Source organism: Scyliorhinus canicula, chromosome 16, assembly GCF_902713615.1.
Source record: "Scyliorhinus canicula chromosome 16, sScyCan1.1, whole genome shotgun sequence".
Taxonomy (NCBI): domain Eukaryota; kingdom Metazoa; phylum Chordata; class Chondrichthyes; order Carcharhiniformes; family Scyliorhinidae; genus Scyliorhinus; species Scyliorhinus canicula.
In genome coordinates, this window is record NC_052161.1 from 85,791,718 (window position 1) to 85,808,538 (window position 16,821).

Below are 16,821 nucleotides of genomic sequence, written 5' to 3' on the forward strand. Positions count from 1 at the left end.
AATGCGCCATGTTTGAAACGCCAACTTGCACAAGCACCCCCATTACCAACACGTTTCCCTCACACCCATCATCTCCCCATATCCCTCACGCCTCATCTTTTCCCCATATTCCTAACACCACACCGTCTCCCTGTATCCCTCACCCCCCCCCATCTCCCACATCCCTAAGTCACCACCGTCTCCTGTATCCCTCACTCCCCCCAGCACCTTATATGCCTCACTCCCCACAATCTCCCCATATCCCCCACTCCCCCACCAACTCCCCATATCACTCAATCCCACCGTCTCCCCGTATCCCTCACTCCCCACCATTTCCCCAAATCACACTCCCACCTTCTCCCCATATCCCTCACTCCCACTGTCTCCATATCCCTCACTCCCACCGTCTCCCCATATCCCTCACTCCCACCGTCTCCCCATATCCTTCACTCCCACTGTCTCCCCGTATCCCTCACTCCCACTGTCTCCCCATATCCCTCCCACTATCTCCCTATATCCCTCACTCCCACCGTCTCCCCATATCCTTCACTCCCATCGTCTCAGCAAATCCCTCACTCCTCACTGTCTCCCCATATCCCTCACTCCCACCGTCTCCATATCCCTCACTCCCACTGTCTCCCCATATCCCTCACTCCCACTGTCTCCCTGTATCCCTCACTCCCACCGTCTCCCCGTATCCCTCACTCCCACCGTCTCCCCGTATCCCTCACTCCCACCGTCTCCCCGTATCCCTCACTCCCACCGTCTCCCCATATCCCTCACTCCCACCGTCTCCCCGTATCCCTCACTCCCACCGTCTCCCCGTATCCCTCACTCCCACCGTCTCCATATCCCTCACTCCCACTGTCTCCCCATATCCCTCACTCCCACTGTCTCCATATCCCTCACTCCCACCATCTCCATATCCCTCACTCCCACTGTCTCCCCATATCCCTCACTCCCACTGTCTCCCCATATCCCTCACTCCCACCGTCTCCCCATATCCCTCACTCCCACCGTCTCCCCGTATCCCTCACTCCCACCGTCTCCGTATCCCTCACTCCCACCATCTCCAAATCCCTCACTCCCACCGTCTCCCCGTATCCCTCACTCCCACCGTCTCCCCATATCCCTCACTCCCCACAATCTGGCTTCATCACTTACTCCCAACATATCCCCGTATCCCTCATGCCCCACCATCTCCCGGTATCCCTCATTTCTCCCAACTCCCATTATTCCTCATTCCCACCAGCTCCCAATATTCCTCTCTCCCACAGTCACCACGGACCCCTGACTTCCACCATCTCCAGGTTGTGATATTCTTTGCTTTGTGGATAAGGATGGCTTCGAAGTGCTGTGTCTCACAAAGAACAGCAAGCTATGTTTCAAACAAAGCTGATTTTATTAACACTACAACTAACTAGATTCGAACAAACTTACTAAGATACAAATATTTCAAAATACACGATGATTATTATTCTATCTACAGAGCTTCTGAAAGCAGGACTACTCTCTATCCTGCCTAATCATCTACTCCCCGAATCAAGGTATCATGTGATTCACGTACGTGCTCTTGATCACCATCTAGAGGTTGGAAGCATTCACATCAAATTGTTAACCCTTCTTTTACCATACAATATACATATTGTCACGTCCCCCTTTTTTTGAAGTTGTTTGGAGACAGATGCAAGCATATTTACATGACTAGATTGTTGTGTAAGCTATACATTGGGCGGGATCCTCCATTGGCCAACGCTGAAATTGGGGTGTCCAATCAGGTGGAGAGAAACACGCAATGCCGAAATTGCGGCAGGTGACAGTTTGATGCGGAATCACGATGCTCCTTCTCCTCGAAAACAGTGTCAATGCGTCGCACGACGCGCGTAGTTTAAACACCGTTTACATATCATTAGTGGGCCCACCCCAGCACGGTAGCATTGTGGATAGCACAATTGCTTCACAGCTCCAGGTTCGATTCCCGGCTTGGGTCACTGTCTGTGCGGAGTCTGCACATCCTCCCCGTGTGTGCGTGGGTTTCCTCCGGGTGCTCCGGTTTCCTCCCACAGTCCAAAGATGTGCAGGTTAGGTGGATTGGCCATGATAAATTTCCCTTAGTGTCCAAAATTGCCCTTAGTGTTGGGTGGGGTTACTGGGTAATGGGGATGGGGTGGAGGTGTTGACCTTGGGTAGGGTGCTCTTTTCAAGAGCCGGTGCAGACTCGATGGGCCGAATGGCCTCCTTCTGCACTGTAAATTCTATGACCCGTGAATCTCCGCCTCCGATGGGATGAGTTCCCAACTGCACAGTCCATGTGTGCTTTTACAAATCGTGAACCTGGCGTGGTGGCTGCCAGGAGAGAGAGAGAGGGCATATGGGCAGTGTCATACTTCGCCATACTTCGCTGACAGCCTTGCTGCTGGCCGGCCGGGGAGTAGTGGGGGCCTGGCCAGGAGGTGGGCTGTGGGGTCAGGCTGGACGGGTACACAACACCATTACCGCAGCCGGACAGGCAGCCAGCCTGGTGCCCTGAGTCATTTAGTGATCCCCTGGGGCACCCCCCCCCCCCCCCCCCCCCCCCCCCCCAGGGTGCCCTCTGGCACCAGCCAACCCATCAGCTGTATGGGTGCTCCAGCACAACCTGCCCCATCTGATCAGTGTGTTATGGGGATGTATTGTTTAAGGGCGGCTGCAGCTTGTCAGCTCTGCGAGTGTCCATCACGGACCCGGCGATTCCCGCACCGTTTTCCGTGGTTTTCGAGGGTGTTCCACGCGGTGCCGGTGCCCCTCGCTGGTAGCAGAATCGGTTGCAGGTGAAATCCACGGATTCTCCGTTGGCGCCAGCACTTCGACTCAGAAACAGAGAACCGGCCCATTGTTTCAATGTTATTGTCCAGAAGTTAACAATTTTTTAATGTTCACAGATTGAGTCTGTCCGGTTTCTTTCTTAGACGTGTAGACCTTCTCAGTCGTGTCTGTTCCACTGCTCCTGCCATTGAATTTGCTGCTGGAACAAGATCTTGCTGCTGTGCCTTTGGTTTCAGTAGCTATTAATTCATTCATTAATCTTAGATAAGGATAAATGGTTGGCACAACATCGTGGGTTGAAAGGCCTGGACTGTGCTGTACTGTTCTATGTTCTGTTATTATCTGTGGAAATGTTACGATGGTGTATGAATGTGGAGCTGCCTGGCGAGTTACCTGTGCCACACTCGACCATCCACCCGGAAGTTGTACCCGCTCAGTATGCTCTTGCTCGAGCTCCGCTAGATTTCCGCTGATCGGTCATAATAACGTTGCTGTTTCCATCTGTTCTGTTTGATTTTTTGAATTGCATCGTTATTGTCAGGATTCGCTGTAGTTAGGCACGGTATTTTTGGATTCAGCAATTGTGCTGGTGAGTATCCCGTTTCAAGTGGAGTCGCTCTGCAGCTGAACAAAGCTAAGTTTGGATGGCTTTTTGAATCCCAAGCTTTTTTGAGAAGTTTCTTGGCTATATGTTCCCCTTTCTCAGCCTTTCCATTGGACTGTGGATGAAATGGGCTGCAGGTGATGTGTCGAAAGTCGTATCATTTGGAGAACTCCGTCCATTCGCTGCTGTCAAAATACGGTCCATTCTCACTCACGATGGTGATTATGCCTTTCAATTATGCCATTTTTAAGCATACTCTGAATCTCTTTGTTAACCTGTGCCAATTTTAAAGGGTTAAGTCTGTATGGATGTTGTTTGATTGGAACAGTATTTCCCACATCTAAATCATATCACATGACACACTCGGTGAGTTTAGTTCTGTCTGGTGTTTTTACCACATATTTCACCTCATTTAATTTCCTTTCAATCTGATACGATCCACAAAACCTTGCTTTTAAAGGTTCACCTACCACTGGTAACAATACTAAAACTTTATCTCCACTGGCAAAACTACGAACTTTGGATTTCTTGTCCGCTACCCGTTTCAACACATTTTGTGCAACTTTTAAATGTTGTCTAGCCAATTCACCTGCTCTATTTAATCGTTCCCTAAAATTTGACACGCAATCCAATAATGTAATTTCCGATTTTTCACTCACCAATTTTTCCTTAATCAATTTAAGTGGTCCTCTTACCTCATGACCAAAAATTAGTTCAAATGGACTAAATTTGGTTTTACATAAGGTGCATCCCTAATTGCAAACAGTACAAATGGAATTCATTTATCCCAATCCTCTGGATAATCGTGACAATAAGCCCTCAACATTGTCTTTAATGTCTGATGCCACCTTTCTAATGTTTGCTGCGATTCTGGATGGTACGCAGTTGATTTAAATTGTTTTATTCCGAAGTTACCCATAACTTCTTTGAATAACCTCAAGGTAAAATTTGATCCTTGATCCTATAGTACTTCTGTGGGTAGTCCATATCTAGTAAAGAATTTAAATAATTCCTCCACAATCTTTTTAGCTGTAATATTACGTACTGGAATGGCCTCTGGAAACCTAATAGACACATCCATTATAGTCAAAAGATATTGACTCACACTTTTGTTTTAGGAAGCGGTCCGACACAATCAATTAGGACCCTTGTAAAAGGTTCCTCAAATGCTGGAATGGGTATTAAGGGCGCTGGTTTTATCACTGCTTGAAGTTTCCCTGATTGACAAAATTTAACTACATCTTTACGTAGCGGAGGCCAATAAAATTGTTTCTGGATTTTAGCTTGAGTTTTCCTTATTCCCAAATGACCTCCCACTGGTATCTCATGTGCAACTCGCAACACCTCCTTTCTATACCCTACTGGCAATATTACTTGATGAACTTCTGCCCACTTTTCATCCGCCTGCACATGTAAAAGCCTCCATTTTCTCATCAAGACATTACTTTTACGGTAATAACACTCCGGTATACACTCAGATTCCTCTTCCGTACATGCTTTCTGATACATCCGTTTTATTTCTACATCCTTTTGTTGTAACTCCGCCAATTTTTCTGCACTAAAAATATGCTCCTCATCAGCCACCTGTTCTTGTTCTTTTTCAACCATCTGATCAAAAATCGTTCCTGATAATTGCACTTCAACTTCATCTTCACTCTTTGATTTCTCCTCTTGTCTTAACCTGTGACTTTGCGACCTTGTTACTACACAATCAGGAAAAATCCCAGGATATTCATCCTTGAACAATTCAGTTGTCTGATTTTCCACTGGCTTATCAACCACAGTCGGCATCACTCCCACCTGCGATCCAGCTATATCATTACCCAAGATAAACTCTATTCCTGGACAAGATAGTTTATCTATTACCCCTGCTACCACTTCACCACTCTTCACTGGACTTTCCAACCTTACCTTATATAATGGAACACTACTTCTCTCACCCTGAATTCCACATAGTACCACCTTTTGTGGCAATATTCTTCCCAAACTACATAACTCCTCATCTCTTACCATTAAAGATTGACTAGCTCCCATAACTCTTGTGACTTCTTTACCTGCTCCTCCAGCTACACATGAGTAAACTTTACCCACACAAGTAAATTCTTTAAAGAGATCTGGCACCTTCTTATCAATCATCTTTTGATCAGGCTGTACAATCTTTTGCACCTCCTTCGCTTCACTTGGGCTTTCCTTTACCACTTTAACAAACCCCACTGGCTTATCCTGTTTTACCACATTAGCCTACCCAGTGTTTTTCTTCAACCACCAACACTGTGACTTTACATGGCCTAGTTTAGAACATAGAACATAGAACGATACAGCGCAGTACAGGCCCTTCGGCCCACGATGTTGCACCGACATGGGAAGTCAAAAACTAAAGGCCATCTAACCTACACTATGCCATTATCATCCATATGCTTATCCAATAAACTTTTAAATGCCCTCAATGTTGGCATGTTCACTACTGTTGCAGGTAGGGCATTCCACGGTCTCACCACTCTTTGCGTAAAAAACCTACCTCTGACGTCTGTCCTATATCTATTACCCCTCAATTTAAGGCTATGTCCCCTCGTGCTAGCCACCTCCATCCGCGGGAGAAGGCTCTCACTGTCCACCCTATCTAACCCTCTGATCATTTTGTATGCCTCTATTAAGTCACCTCTTAACCTTCTTCTCTCTAACGAAAACAACCTCAAGTCCATCAGCCTTTCCTCATAAGATTTTCCCTCCATACCAGGCAACATCCTGGTAAATCTCCTCTGCACCCGTTCCAAAGCTTCCACGTCCTTCCTATAATGAGGCGACCAGAACTGTACGCAATACTCCAAATGCGGCCGTACCAGAGTTTTGTACAGTTGCAACATGACCTCATGGCTCCGGAACTCAATCCCTCTACCAATAAAGGCCAACACACCATAGGCCTTCTTCACAAACCTATCAACCTGGGTGGCAACTTTCAGGGATCTATGTACATGGACACCGAGATCCCTCTGCTCATCCACACTACCAAGAATTTTACCATTAGCCAAATATTCCGCATTCCTGTTATTCTTTCCAAAGTGAATCACCTCACACTTCTCCACATTAAACTCCATTTGCCACCTCTCAGCCCAGCTCTGCAGCTTATCTATGTCCCTCTGTAACCTGCAACATCCTTCCGCACTGTCTACAACTCCACCGACTTTAGTGTCGTCTGCAAATTTACTCACCCATCCTTCTGTGCCCTCCTCTAGGTCATTTATAAAAATGACAAACAGCAACGGCCCCAGAACAGATCCTTGTGGTACGCCACTCGTAACTGAACTCCATTCTGAACATTTGCCATCAACCACCACCCTTTGTCTTCTTTCAACTAGCCAATTTCTGATCCACATCTCTAAATCACCCTCAATCCCAGCCTCCGTATTTTCTGCAATAGACGACCGTGGGGAACCTTATCAAACGCTTTACTGAAATCCATATACACCACATCAACTGCTCTACCCTCGTCTACCTGTTCAGTCACCTTCTCAAAGAACTCGATAAGGTTTGTGAGGCATGACCTACCCTTCACAAAACCATGCTGACTATCCCTAATCATATTATTCTATCTAGATGATTATAAATCGTATCTCTTATAATCCTCTCCAAGACTTTACCCACAACAGACGTGAGGCTCACCAGCCTATAGTTACCGGGGTTATCTCTACTCCCCTTCTTGAACAAAGGGACCACGTTTGCTACCCTCCAGTCCTCTGGCATTATTCCTGTAGCCAATGATGACATAAAAATCAAAGCCAAAGGCTCAGCAATCTCTTCCCTGGCTTCCCAGAGAATCCTAGGATAAATCCCATCAGGCCCCGGGGACTTATCTATTTTCACCTTGTCCAGAATTGCCAACACTTCTTCCCTACGCACCTCAATGCCATCTATTCTAATAGCCTGGGTCTCAGCATTCTCCTCCACAACATTATCTTTTTCCTGAGTGAATACTGACGAAAAGTATTCATTTCGTATCTCGCTTATCTCCTCAGCCTCCACACACAACTTCCCACCACTGTCCTTGACTGGCCCTACTCTTACCCTAGTCATTCTTTTATTCCTGACATACCTATAGAAAGCTTTTGGGTTTTCCTTGATCCTACCTGCCAATGACTTCTCATGTCCCCTCCTTGCTCGTCTTAGCTCTCTCTTTAGATCCTTCCTCGCTTCCTTGTAACCATCAAGCGCCCCAACTGAAACTTCACGCCTCATCTTCACATAGGCCTCCTTCTTCCTCTTAACAAGAGATTCCACTTCTTTGGTAAACCACGGTTCCCTCGCTCGACCCCTTCCTCCCTGCCTGACTGGTACGTACTCATCAAGAACATGCAATAGCTGTTCCTTGAACAAGCTCCACATATCCAGTGTGCCCAACCCTTGCAGCCTACTTCTCCAACCTACACATCCTAAGTCATGTCTAATGGCATCATAATTTCCCTTCCCCCAGCTATAACTCTTGCCCTGCGGGGTATACTTATCCCTTTCCATCACTAACGTAAAGGTCACCGAATTGTGGTCACTGTTTCCAAAGTGCTCACCTACCTCCAGATCTAACACCTGGACACCTATTACAGTGAAAACATTTGATATTTTTCATGTCTCCTCCACCCTCCTGGATTTCTTTTTTAAATTGAGGTACACTCCCCTTATTATCTTCCATCAGATCACCTTTACCTTTACCACTTGAGTATTTCTCATGTCCCCAGTTTCTATCCCTCACCGGCCGAAACTGATGTCGGAAACCAAGCTTTGATTTATGAACTAATTCATAATCATCTGCCATTTCTGCTGCTTATCTCGCAGTTTTAACCCTCTGCTCTTCCACATGAATTCTCACTACACCAGGAATTGAATTTTTAAACTCCTCCAAAAGTATAATTTCTCTGAGAGCTTCATATGTTTGGTCCATTTTCAGGTATTGTTAACTGCAATGTTTTCGCCAAATCTAATAGTCTGCTTTTCGTCTCTGTCGGTAAGGTACTGAATGTGACCGTCTCCACCCCAAAAAACCTCAGAGCCTCAGAAAGAGCCATTTTCCACAACACACTCACTACTTAAACTGAAACACCACACCTGAAAAGCACTCACAATATGCTCACCCCTCACTAAGTCTTTAATTTCACTAAGCCAATCCAATAGATAGACTTTTATCCCCCTCGAGCCCCCAATTTGAGAACCCCAAAGTGTATCATGGAGTTCACCTGACCCACAACTTTTACTAGATTGTGGTATGGGGAGCACACGGCCCACTCTACAGGTCCAGCAGAAATGAAAAAGTATTTTTTAAAGCAAAACAATGTTTATTCTATGAACTCAAGTTAACCTTTTTGAAACATACAGTGAACATCTCAGCAACCATTAATTCAAATACAACCCCCAAAGAATACAACACTAAGTAATCCTTAATAACTTCCCAAACAACATCCAGAATACAGAAAAAACACTTTTCAACAGAAGCACATCAGGTTAAAGTCACTACTGAGAACATTTATAATTCTGAATTCACCAAATGATCAAGAGATGGGGCGCGATTCTCCCAACGGGAGACTGAGTGCCGACGGCGGAGTGAAAAGCGGAGTGTTTCCCGGCGCCTAAGTGCCGTCAGCCGCGCATGCGCAGGTTGGCCGGCTCCAACCCGCGCATGCGCGGTTGCGGTCTTCCCCTCCACTGCCCCGCAAGACATGGTGGCTTGATCTTGCGGGGCGGCGGAGGGGAAAGAGTCTGTCTCATAGAGACGCTGGCCCGATGATCGGTGGGCACCGATCGCGGGCCAGTCACCTCACGAGCACGCCTGTGGTGCTCAATCCTCCGCCTCCCACAGGCCCCACATTTACCTGTTGCGCGATGTTCACGCCGGCAGCGACCAGGTGTGGTTTCCGCGGGCGTGAACTGGTCAGGGTTGTCAGGCCGCTTGGTCCATGAGAAATTTCGGAAGCTGAAATGAATCCGAAAGGCATTCTATTGAAGCAGTACCTCCCGTAAGGTGCGTTGAATGTGCAGAGTTTCATACTGGCTTTGTCTAGCTTTAGTTGCCAATGTGATTCTCAGGTCACTGTTGGCTTTCTTCACACAAACCATAGAACTGACCCAGTGAGTTGGTTCTTTCACTTTGTTGATTATCCCCAACTGCTGCATAGGCTCAAGTTCCGCTTTTAGACATAGAACATAGAACATACAGTGCAGAAGGAGGCCATTCAGCCCATCGAGTCTGCACCGGCCCACTTAAGCCGTCACTTCCACCCCATCCCCATAACCCAGTCACTAAGGGCAATTTATCATGGCCAATCCACCTAACCTGCACATCTTTGGACTGTGGGAGGAAACCGGAGCACCCAGAGGAAACCCACGCACACACGGGGAGAACGTGCAGACTCCGCACAGACAGTGACCCAGCAGGGAATCAAACCTGGGACCCTGGCGCTGTGAAGCCACAGTGCTATCCACTTGTCCTACTGTGCTGCCCAAAGCTAGACGTTCCTTCAAGGGAGCTAGAACCCTCCTAGGTGATGAAAGACTGGTCTGGTATTTGCTCTTAGCTGGATTTTATATTTAAACGGTAGTGTTCCTGTACCGTGAAAGACGTGAGGAAATTCCTGGATAATGGCCTCAACCTGGCCATTGAAAATGGTTGCAATCCTGTCCGAGCTGTAAATGCGTTTCACAAGTTGCAGAATCACACTAGCTTGAACACCCAGTAGTGAAGCTCGCTTTGGCTCAACTATTTCAAATTTAATCGGAACCTTTTTTTCTTTGACCTCCACTGTTAGGTAGCAAGTGCCCATATTGTGGTAATCACATTGCCATTGTAGTCCTGCAGATGATGTCATTGTCGTCAATTACTGGTGTAGTTTTTAATTTGGCTAGGTCTGTCTGATTAATGAGATTAACTTTTGTTCCGGTGTCCAATTTCATTTCAATTGTGGCTCTATTTATTATTAATGGAATCGTCCAATCATCATTATTTTGTACGACTGATATCTGTTTTAAAATGTCCGAATCGGAAGTCTTTTCTTGCGCTTTCTCGATACTTTCTACTGTTTACAAAGAAAGAATCTTCTAAATCGAATGCATCTTCCATTGAATGAGGATTGATAACTAATTAACATATTTGTTAATGCTTATTTCTTGTACAGCTCTTCCCTTGTTCACTGCATTGAGCTTTTGAAAACTGTTGCAATTTATTCCTGATCTGCACTGCAAGTGATTCAATTTGTGGCACTTTGCATAAATTTTTCCAAACGCAGGACATTTTTTTATTTGATGGGCGGTAAGGGGGTTCTCTTCCGCCTCCGCCATGGTGGAGGCCGTGGAGGCGGTGGAAGAAAAAGAGTGCCCCCACGGCACTGGCCCGCCCGCCGGTGGGTCCCAATCGCGGGCCTGGCCACCGTGGGGGCACTCCCCGCTGTCTGATCGGCCCGCGCCGTTTACATATGTTTACATATCATGACGCTCGTGACATCATGCGCAAAATGGCTGCCATCTGGAGCACGTTTATTTTTTTGGGTGCGACACAGCATTAATAGCGTCGGCCACATTGTTAGTTTTCATGCCTTTTTCAACGACTAACGTTTCAGAGAACTGGGGTGAAATTCTCCGACCCCCCGCAGGTTCGGAGAATCGCCCGGGGCCGGCAAAAATCCCGCCCCCGCCGTGGCCGGAACTCTCCGCCACCAGGGAATTGGCGGGGGCGGGAATCGCGCCGATCGTGCCCTCCGCGCTGATCTGCGAGCCCCCTGCGGCGATTCTCCAGCCCGCGTTGGGCCGAAGTCCCGCCGCTGAGAGGCCAATCCCGCCGATGTGGTTTCAACCACCTCTGGGGCGGTGGGATTGGCGGCACGAGCGGGCCCCCGGGGTCTTGGGGGGGGGGGGCGCGGGCCGATCAGACAGCGGGGAGTGCCCCCACGGTGGCCAGGCCCGCGATTGGGACCCACCGGCGGGCGGGCCAGTGCCGTGGGGGCACTCTTTTTCTTCCACCGCCTCCACGGCCTCCACCATGGCGGAGGCGGAAGAGAACCCCCTTACCGCGCATGCGCCGGTGGTGACGTCAGCGACAGCTGACGCACCGGCGCATGCGCGAACCAGCGAAGGCCTTTCGGCCAGCCCCGGCGCCGGACGGCGGGCGTCAAAGGCCGTTGGCACCGGTTTTGGTGACAGTCGGTCACCACTCCACACAGACAGCCAACCACTCTGGCGCGGGCCTAGCCCCCAAAGATGCGGAGAATTCCGCACCTTTGGGGAGTTCCAACGCCGGAGTGGTTGCCGCCACTCCGCTACGCCGGGACCCCCCGCCCCGCTGGGTAGGGGAGAATCCCGGCCCTGATTTCTAGCACGTTTGCTCGCTCCACACAGACTGATTGCGCCTTCTGACGTTAGATCAGACTGTCTCAATAATCTTTCTCGCAGCTTATCGCTTTTTATTCCATAGACTATCTGAACTGAGGTTGGTTTAGCACAGGGCTAAATCGCTGGCTTTGAAGGCAGGCCAGCAGCACGGTTCAATTCCCGTACCAGCCCCCCCCAAACAGGCGCCGGAATGTGGCGACAGCAACTTCATTCGAAGCCTACTTGTGACAATAAGTGATTTTCATTTCATTTTCATTTCAACTCGCAGAAGTGAGTCGAGGAGAATGGAAAAATTATATGTCTGCGCTTTAAGTCTCAGATCCGTGATGAAGCAGTCAAGCGTTTCACCTGCTTTTTAACTTTTTGCCTGAACACATATTGCTCAAACGTTTCGTTTTGTTGCAGCTGGCAGAGCTTATCGAATTTTTCAATTACTTGACTGTATTTTTTCTTATCTGCTTCATCCTCAAATTGGAACAAGTTGAAATTTTCGAGGGCTTGTGAACCAGCCACTGTTAGAAAGAGTGCTATTGTTCACTGATCGCTGGCCACTTCTAGGTCTAGGGCAGAGATATACAACTCAAACTGCTGCTTGACATTGCGCCAATTAACGTCTACTTTAACCGAAATTGCCATGGAGTTTGCAAATCTTCCATCTCTCTTCGACTAGGATATTCTTCGATGTTCTGTATGCAGTCAGAGTCTGGTAAAAAAAATTTGGGGGAGTTTTGATTTTTCAACTGAGATTTTTTTCAAACTTCTCTTCTGTCGCTGAACCTTTCTATTTGTCTTAGCAACAATGCCTGGTACCATGTGATGCCCTTTGCTTTGTGGATGATACACTGTCTACAGAGCTTCTGAAACCATGACAATGCTCTATCCCGCTTAATCACCTACTCCCTAAATCAGGTTATCACGTGATTCATGTGAGTGCTCTTGATCACCATCTATTGGTTGGAAGCATTCACATCAAATTGTTACCCCTTCATTTACCACACAATATTCATTTTTTCACAGCCGTATCTCACACTTACCCAGCGTCTCGCTGTAACCCAAACACCCCACAGTCTCCCCATTTTCCTCACTCACCCCTTCCCCCTCTCTCATTCACACCCACTTTCTCCCCTTATCTCTCACTCCCACAGTCTCCCCATAGCTTCACTCCCATCGGCTCCCCGCATTCCTCACTCCCACCGTCTCCGTGCATCCCACTCCCACAGTCCCCCAGCATCCTTCATTCCCACCATCTCCGCATACCTCACAATCACTGTCTCCCCATACCCCTCACTCCCACTGTTTCCCCGTAATCCACTTTCCCACCATCTCCCCTTACCCCTCAGTCCACAGTTACCGTTCCCCCAGAGACCTCGTTCCCACTGTATCGCCAAATCAGGGTGCATGGTAGCACAGTGGTTAGCACCGTTGCTGCATAGCTCCAGGGTCCCAGGTTCGATTCCCAACTTGGGTCGCTGTCTGTGCGGTATCTGCATGTTCTTTCCTGATCTATGTGGGTTTCCTCCGGGTGCTCCGGTTTCTTCCCACGAGCCCCAAAAGACGTGCTTGTTAGGTGAATTGGACATTCTGAATTCTCCCTCTGTGTACCCGAACAGGCGCTGGAATGTGGCGACTAGGGGCTTTTCACAGAACTTCATAGTAGTGTTAATGTTAGCTTACTTGCGACAATAAAGATTATTATTATATCTCTCAATCTCCACCATCGCCCCATATTCCTCACTGCCACCATCTCTCCGCATCACTCATTCCCAACATCTCCCTGTATCCCTCACTCCTACTACTCCCCATATCCCTCACGCTCACCGTCTCTCTGTATCCTCAACACACACCATATCCCTCACTCCAACTGTCTCGCCATATCCCTTACTTCCTACCGACACCCTGTTTCGCTCACTCACACTGTCTCTCAAAATCCCTCACTCACACCATTTCCCCTTGGCCCCCATATCCTCCATCTCCCACTGTCCGTCACTCCCACTGTTTACCTGCATCCCTCACTCCCCACCTCACTCTCAGCGTCTCCCTGCATCTTTCACTCCCTGCAATCTCACCACATCCCTCACTCCCACCGTCACCCATCTCCCTCACTCCAATCGTCCCCTGTAACCCTGCCTACCCATCCTTTTCCAGTATCCCTCACTCGCACCTTCGTCCCTTGTCCCTCACTCCCACTGCTTCTCCATATACCTCACTCCCACTGTCTCCTCGTATCCCTCACTCCCCCATCTCCCCATATCTCTCACTCACATCACCTCCCAAAGTCCCTCACTCAACCATATCCCCGTATAATAATAATAATCTTTATTAGTGTCACAAGTTATTGTGAAAATCCCATAGTCCCCACACTCCGGCACCTGTTCAGGTACACTGAGGAGAATTCAGAATGTCCAAATCACCGAACAAGCGCATCTTAGGGCAGCACAGTGTCGCAGTGGTTAGCACTGCTGCCTTACGGCGCCGAGGACCCAGGTTCGATCACGGCCCTAGGTCACTGTCTGTCTCCCCGAGTCTGCATGTGTCTCACCCCCACAACCCAAACAGAGGTCTTGGGTAGGTGGATTGGCCAGCATAAATTGCCCCTTAATTGGAAAAAAAATAATTGATTACTCTAAATTTATTTGGAGAAACAAGCACGTCTTTCGGGACTTCTGGGAGGAAACCAGAGCACCCAGAGGGAACTCAAGCCGGCAGGGGCAGAACGCGTAGACTCCACACAGACAAGTGACCCAAGCCTGGAATCGAACCTGGGACCCTATGAAGGAACAGTACTAACCACTGTCAAACCATGTCGCCCATTCACTCCACACTCTCTCCTCATATTCCTCACTCCCACCGTCTCCCCACTTCCTTCACACACCCCCTCTCCCCGTATCCCTCAATACCACAGGCTCTCTGTATCCCTCACTCCCCACTGTCTCCCCATGTCTCTCACTCCTACCATCTTCCCATATCCCTCAATCCGCACGGTGGCACAGTGGTTAGCACTGTTGCTTTACAGCGCTGGGGACCCGGGTTCGATTCCCACTTGGGCCACTGTCTGTGCAGAGTCTGCACATTCTCCCTCTAAGTGGGTTTCCTCCGGGTGCTCCGGTTTCCTCCCATAATGCCGGAAACACGTGCTGTTAGGTAATTGGACATTCTAAATTTTCCCTCTGTGTACCCGAACGGGCGCCGGAATGTGGCAACTAGGGGCTTTTCACATTACAGTGTTTATTTAAAATTAATTTAGAGTACCCAATTCATTTTTCCCAATTAAGGGTAATTCAGCATGGCCAATCCACCGACCCTGCACATCTTTTGGGTTGTGGCAGTGAAACCCACGCAAACACGGGGAGAATGTGTAAACTCCACACGGACGTAACCCAGAGCTGGGATCAAACCCAGGGCCTCAGTGCCGTGAGGCAGCAGTGCTAACCACTGTGCCACCGTGCTGCCTTCATTACAGTGCTAATGTTAGCCTACTTGTGACAATAATAAAGATTATTATGATTATTATAAACCCCACAGTTTCCCCGTATCCTTCACTTCCACCGTCTCCCCTTGTCCGACAATCCGCACATTCTCCACATATCCCTCACTCCCCACCGTCTAGCCGTCTGTCTCATTCCACACAGTCTCCTCATACCTCTCGTTCCCTCCCCATCTCCCTCGCTCCCACTGTTTCCCAGTATCCCTCACTCCCAACGTCTCTCCATATCCCCCACTCCCACCGTCTCCCTGTATCCCTCACTCCCACTGTCTCCCCGTTTCCCTCACTCCCACCATCTCCCCGTATCCCTCACTCCCACCATCTCCCTGTATCCCTCACTCCCACCGTCTCCCCGTATCCCTCACTCCCACCGTCTCCCCGTATCCCTCACTCCCACCGTCTCCCTGTATCCCTCACTCCCACCGTCTCCCCGTATCCCTCACTCCCACCATCTCCCCGCATCCCTCACTCCCACCGTCTCCCTGTATCCCTCACTCCCACCGTCTCCCTGTATCCCTCACTCCCACCGTCTCCCTGTATCCCTCACTCCCACCTTCTCCCCGTATCCCTCACTCCCACCGTCTCCCCGTATCCCTTACTCCCACCTTCTCCCCGTTTCCCTAACTCCCACTGTCTCCCCGTTTCCCTCACTCCCACCGTCTCCTCGTATCCCTCACTCCCACCGTCTCCCCGTATCCCTCACTCCCACCGTCTCCCCGTATCCCTCACTCCCACCATCTCCCCGTATCCCTCACTCCCACCGTCTCCCCGTATCCCTCACTCCCACCGTCTCCCCGTATCCCTCACTCCCACCGTCTCTCCGTATCCCTCACTCCCACCGTCTCTCCGTATCCCTCACTCCCACCGTCTCCCCGTATCCCTCACTCCCACTGTCTCCCCGTATCCCTCACTCCCACCATCTCCCCGTATCCCTCACTCCCATCGTCTCCACGTATCTCTCACTCTCACCATCTCCCCGTAACCCTCACTCCCACCAACTCCCCGTATCCCTCACTCCCACCGTCTCCCCATATCCCTCACTCCCGGCGTCTCCCCGTATCCCTCACTCCCACCATCTCCCCGTATCCCTCACTCCCACCATCTCCCCGTATCCCTCACTCCCACCGTCTCCCCGTATCCCTCACTCCCACCGTCTCCCTGTATCCCTCACTCCCGGCGTCTCCCCGTATCCCTCACTCCCACCGTCTCCCTGTATCCCTCACTCCCACCGTCTCCCCGTATCCCTCACTCCCGGCGTCTCCCCGTATCCCTCACTCCCACCGTCTCCCTGTATCCCTCACTCCCACCGACTCCCCGTATCCCTCACTCCCACCGTCTCCCCGTATCCCTCACTCCCACCATTCCCCCCGTATCCCTCACTCCCACCGTCTCCCTGTATCCCTCACTCCCACCGTCTCCCTGTATCCCTCACTCCCACCGTCTCCCTGTATCCCTCACTCCCACCGTCTCTCCGTATCCCTCACTCCAACCGTCGCCTCGTATCCCTCACTCTCACCATCTCCCCGTATCCCTCACTCCCACCATTCCCCCCGTATCCCTCACTCCCACCCTCTCCCTGTATCCC

At 49.6% G+C, this 16,821-nt stretch overlaps 1 protein-coding gene across 1 annotated transcript in view; it reads right to left on the reverse strand.

Annotated features, from left to right (window-relative positions):
- The window catches only part of LOC119951006, a 91,821-nt gene that overhangs the window by 61,886 nt on the left and 13,114 nt on the right, over positions 1 to 16,821 (reverse strand). The gene's annotated exons all lie outside the window — the stretch shown is intronic.